Here is a 6,448-nt window from a genome sequence, read left to right as displayed (position 1 = left end):
AGCATCCCTGCTTTATATAAAGCCATGAAAATGTCTTTTTATTTTCTGATAGATATTTAATCACGCTCACTACACTGTTTCAGTCCCTGTTAGTGCTAGCAACAGTTTGCTCAAATTCCCCTGGTATTCGATTTCGGAGGGTATGGGGAGAGGGGCTCTCTAGGTTGAGAGATGGGGGCTGCGGCTCAGCTTCAGTTTTGTAAACGCAGCTGGTAAAAATCAACTGTTGTTTTTCTGCCGTCCAGCTTTCTTTCTGCCCTGATGACTGGACCCTGCTGCTGGCTGCATGGAACTCACATCTCTACCAGGCAGGGCTGTTCAGGGAACTCTCTGCAACTCTTCCCCTCTCTCTCCTCCTACAGGTAGCTCCAGAGGCTGCTAAAGGCAGCTTCTTTATTTTTCCCTGTCCACTGCCCGACACCCAGTGTTCTGATCTGTGGTAGCTCTTATGTGCAGATTCCATGCTCAGACGTGTTGGTGTGCAGTTTAGGTGTTTTTTGTTGAGTTTTAGATGTTCAGCTATTGTTGCTTCAAGGGGAGAGATCTGAGGATGTCTCTCACTCCATCATGATTCCAAAAGATCCCTGTAATTGTATTTGAATTTGATGTTTCTTGTAATAGCATATAGTTGCGTCATCCTTTTAAATTTACTCTAACAGTCTTTATTTTTTTGATTAGTATATTTAGACTACTTACATTTAAGATAATTATTGAGATGTTAGAGCATTGCCGTTTTATTTACTTATTTTAATTTGTATCCTTTGATTGTTGTCCTTCTGTTTTTTTATGTTTGTTTTTTGTTTGTTTGTTTTTGCCTTCCTGTGGGTTTCTTGAACATCTTTTGGGATTCTTTATATATATTTAATTATAGTGTTTTATAAAATTCCCCTTCGTAGTTCTTAAAATAAAAATTTGGGAGTTCTAAACCACATTTCTAAATCATGCTTGCTAATATAAGGATATATAATTCAATAACCTCAAGTAATTGGGAATCTAATTCATAAAAGGTCACTGATTATTTCTTGAGCCCCTGGATTATTCCTGATCACAGCCCTCATTTTTCAAAATAAATCTGATAGAGATAACTGTGGATACATATATAATTCCTACAGACTCGACCTACTAAACTAAGAGCAAGATATTATCCTTTTAGATATGTAAAGAAAATGTTCATTTTTCTTCCATGTTTGATGTTCATTATGAAACAATATGATGCAGCTGTTGTTTTGATTAGTATTGTTTAATACATATTAAACATCAGGATGTCACCAGACAGCTAACCAAGATCTTGTCAATGTCACAAGAAAGAATTCATGAACAGACAACAAAGGTGATGAAGCAACAGCTCAAGTTTATTGAAAGCGAAAGTGTGTGCTCAGACAGGAGAGCAGGCTAGCTCGAGAGTGAGTTGCCCCACTTTTCTCGCAGGATGGGGATTTTACCTACTGCTCTAACAGTTCTGGGTGGTCTCTTCAAAGAAAAACTGTTTTTTCTTGGAAGTAGAGAGATACTCCTTTCTCACCATGTTTGGTTTTTACAGAACTGTCATGGAATCAAGTGCATGATGGGTACAGAGTTAACTGCAATGTTAATTTGTTGTGATAGCTATAAAATGAGGAAAGAATAAGGTCATTAGATCAAGGATGAATGAAGCTTGGGCTGTGCATATGTTTTTGTGGGAAAGATCACTGTGTTTCTAGGCCAAGATGTGGTGGGTTTTGAGCTCCTCTAAGGGCTTATCAGTGCTTAAGGTGATCACATCTGTGTCCCTGTGGGTTTCTCTCTCTCCTGCTCATATCTATCTGCCTACTCTAAGAAAGAGAGTTTTTGTAGCAACCTGTAAATATTATTTTCCCAAAGTTCATGAATTTTAGAGCTAGAAGCTAGATTGATATACACCCAATACCCTATGTCAAAACAAGTCGTTAATTCCAATATCCATTCTTCCCTCTCTCCTCAGCTTACTGGACAAAAGATAAAGTTTATATTTATAGGTTCCTTTGAATCTAGTTTTGGTCACATGACTAAATTCTGGCCAACAAGATGCTAAAAGGAGTGGTGTAAAACAATGAAATATTCTTCTACTTTCTTTCTCTCTTTCCAACTGATTAAACTGCTGATTGGAATTAGAGCTATTGCAGCCATTATGGAGAATGATGTAGAATCCACTTGATGAAAAGTCCAGACAACAACATAAAAGGCACCTGGATGCTGAAAATTGGCATCCTAGAATTACTCTGTGTATATAAGAGAAATAACCTATCATTTCAAGCTATATTCATTTTTTAATATTACTAGCAGCTAAAATGCTAATAATTAATATACTTCCATTGTGAATGTCTCTTCCACATTGAAAATCATATTATTCCTATAAAGCACCCACCAATACTCGTTATTGCCCCAATTATTTAACATTTTAACATTTTAAATATTTTCAATATTTAATAACAATCCTTATATTTAATATACATTTTCAAAATATTTAATATTTTACAATTATCATGTTACTTCCTTTTTGAAGCACTTCAATAACTTGCAAATTATATTATTATTGAGGTTAAATACTTCATATGACTTTAATAATTCTGTATGATTAACCACTACCCAACTCTTTAACTCTATAAGTTTAGTACACTTTTGCCTGCTCTATCTTTGTCTCTTATGTTCTAAATATAACAATGTTATCTTTGTCCATGATTTATGCCATATTACATTCTTATACATATCTATTCCTCATGATTTTGTTCCTGCTAAGGACTCTCCTGCCAAACTCCAAAGTCTTTCCTTTATTTTATGCTTTATTTAACTTCTTATATTTCAGTACTCAGGTCAATATTTCTTTAGAGAAATCACTTTGATCTCTTGATTCATCTCATATTCTTTTATATTTTAATAAAAATATTTTTTATCTCAGCACTGTACAATTTTTCAATTCATTTCTGTATCTTCCTGTTACAATATGAACCCCATAAGAGTACATGTTTCTTCTGCTTTTTTGTTACTGCTGGTACTCAGAATACTATTTAGCATATAATAGATGCTCAATAAAAGTTTTAAATAAATGAATTTAAAGAAAATTCTGAACTTTTTAAAATAACTTTGACACTTAGCTTCTTAACTTTGTCTGTAAGACATGTCATACAACATACATTAATAGTTTAAAATCACTATGGAATATCAGTCCAGCAAATTTGTCTCTCTGCTTCCTGAACTACTATTCAATAATTTTCTTTCCCATTCAACTTCAGTTAGTTAATATCATCATGTTTTGGACATTGATACCACCAAAATGTTAGCCACTAAACACTCTCTAAATACAACCTATTGCCTTGTACTTGACAGCAATGGTATTTGCAGTCTTCTATGTTTTGAATCTCTACTGCTCTGCAATTACCCTACAAATCAGTTCTAAAATACTTCATATAGTACATCAGGAAAAAAAAAATATGATCCTAGATATATTCAACTGATGGTGTTCTCTATGACTGCTGCTAAGCTGCTGACAACTAATGAAGAGCATCACATCTCAAGTGGGGCTTTGGTATTACACGAACATTTAACATCCCTAAAGAATTGACTCTTTCATTCTCCATTTAGAAAAAATTCTCCAAATCCAGGCATATGATTTAGAATGCTTTCCACTGAAATACCAGAATTATACATGTATCAAATAATGAGATAATAACTGAATAGAAAAATTTGAAGGTTTGCTTATTCATTTACCAAGCATTGTCATGAAGAAACTGGGTTCATTCTATTATGGCATCTACAGTTATTGATACTGCCTTCCTTCATGGGCATGGGATGGCTTCAGTAATTGTAAGCACTGAAGAAGACAGAATGATATACAGCAAAGAAAGGTGGTATATCTCCCTACAAGTGTTTGTACTGACAAGGAAAACCTTTCCCGGAATCCAATAAGCACACCATCTATCAAGTTCCAGAAAGTGTAATCGGCACACATGTACGCACATACTAAATATTAACAAGAAGATTGAAACCACAGTGGTTTGTTAGATGATCCAATATTCTTTATGTTGGCATAGGATGGTAAATACTTTCCCTAAGTAAATAAAATGGTGATTATTTCTATAAAATTGAAGTTTTGTTAGCAAGATAAATAAATAAATGATAAAAGATACAGCTTTTGATAGGCAACCAACAGCAAGAATGTGGTGTCACAGAAATTAAAGAAGGAACAGTTTGTAGAGGGAGAATCCAATTAACTAGGTACAATGATTCTGATACGACGTGAGATATAGAAATATAAACAGTTGCATTATCAACATTGAAGGCCATTAATAACCTTTGCAAAAGAAATTTTGTGGAGTAGTGAGATCATGTCTCAAAAACAACTCTTCTTGTAAAATGGTCTTGTCCAAGGCTAACCCTGCTTGATCCTAACATCATCTGCTCTAAGTTGGAGGAGGAGGAGGAACAGGAGGAGGAGAAGAAAAAGGAAATGAAGTCAGACTACATATAGGGATTACAATGACAACATTCATGTCTTGACCTTAAATAGGAAGATTTAGTATGGACTTTCCATGAGCTCTTCTAGCTAGAATTCAGTACAATAAAATAATATAAAAATAACCCACTGAAGAGAAAGCTCAGAAATAATGCTTGTTTTTGCTTTGGATGGAAATGCAATTTATGTGGCATCCTGTGGAATTTACTAATGTTTCGCATTTATTCCAAATGAAAGAATCTTCTACAGATGAATTCCCTTGAGGTTATTTAGCACTTTCTGTGTAGTGACACACAGAAAATACTTTACAAACTTATGTGAAGGAGGAAGATAATTCTAGGGAAAGTCTATTATTGAACAGTGTCTTAGAAAAAAAAGGAAGTAATTTAAGAAATGTTGTGAATATTCATAATACCACATTAACACGTATCATAATTTTCAGCTCCATAAATAAGCATGCTGTTATCTCTCTTTCTAGCATAGTTAATATTTCATAAAATGTTCTGATACACTGCAGGGTTACCAGCACTGTCTTTAATGTTACATTTTCCTTAAAGAACTGAAAGGAAGTAGTCTCTCCAGGGCATCATAAATCTTAGTTTCCATTTAGAATATAGAAACCATAAAGAACATAAAATAATATTTAAGCCTCAGAGAAGACCAATTTCCAATACAAAATGAGATTGTTATGACAATAAAGGAATGAGCAGATGAGAATAGGAACACTCCAATTTATCCAACGCTGCCAGAAACAAAATAAAGGAGACGTAAGAGCCCCAGGTATAGTACATGATAGAACAGTGACCAAAAGACTGAAATGGTTCACATGGATTACACACTCTGTAACCAAAGACTATAAAATATCAAGATTAAATGATATTGCTAAAGACAGATAATCATACTATATGTGTGTATATATATATATATATATATATATATATATATATATATATATGTAATACATATGTGTGTGTATACATATACACACACATATGACTCAAGTCAAGAAGTCATCAATTTAGGTAAATATAAAATGGAAAAATATGAATTGACAAAGCTTTAGGTAAGATAATTGAATGGAATTAAGCCATAATACATCATAATTCCCTAATTACATACAACATCTTTAAACTTTTGAAGCCATTAAAGCATAGCAGGAATTTAATGAGATATCTAATTTCATGTACATTTACTGCATGATTCACTTCGTAGAAAATTTATGAGTCTAAGTGTGGTTAGGGAACTTTAAGATTATTTATATCCCAACAGTATGTTATTGTTCAATTTCTATATATATCCTAGGATTTGTAAAAATAATATAGATGAATTTTCTTACAAATATCAAAGAACATCACCATTAAAATGTTTAAGAAGAAGGAAACTTTTCTGTAAACTTTTATTGTGTTAAATAGCACAAAGATATCAACATATTTCATTGCTATCTTAGTGAAAATAAAAAAAATGCATTAATAATTGAATCACCAAAAAGTTAGATATCAATCATCTAATAAGCACATATACAAGGAACTCTTGTGAATGTTTTAGATGTTTAACCCACTTCATCTTAACAAGAATTTCATGAAGCACTATTTTTAAATAAAATTTTATAGATTTGTTAACCAGATCACAGAAACCTTAAGCCACTGAGTACCCTGAGGAGCTGAGACTTGATTCTAGGTAGCGTGGCTCCGAACCTGGGCCTATAACGAGTATGTTATTTTACAAACTTATGTATTGTTTTGTTTCATAGACCAGTAAGTTAAGTTACTATTTTTATCTAAAATAATTTTACAGATAGTATTGGCATAGTACAGTACTCCCCACCCCTTAGCCACAGTTTCACTTTCTGTGGTTTCAGTTACCTGCTATCAACTATGGTCCAAAAATATTAAATGGAAAATTCCAGAAGTAAACAATTTATAAGTTTTCAATTGCAAACCATTCTGAGTAGCGTGATGAAATCTTGTACCATCCTGCTTT

Source organism: Pteropus vampyrus, unplaced genomic scaffold, assembly GCF_000151845.1.
Source record: "Pteropus vampyrus isolate Shadow unplaced genomic scaffold, Pvam_2.0 Scaffold8, whole genome shotgun sequence".
NCBI classification, from domain to species: domain Eukaryota; kingdom Metazoa; phylum Chordata; class Mammalia; order Chiroptera; family Pteropodidae; genus Pteropus; species Pteropus vampyrus.
The sequence above is the reverse complement of the archived record's forward strand: the minus strand, read 5'-3'. Positions refer to the sequence as shown.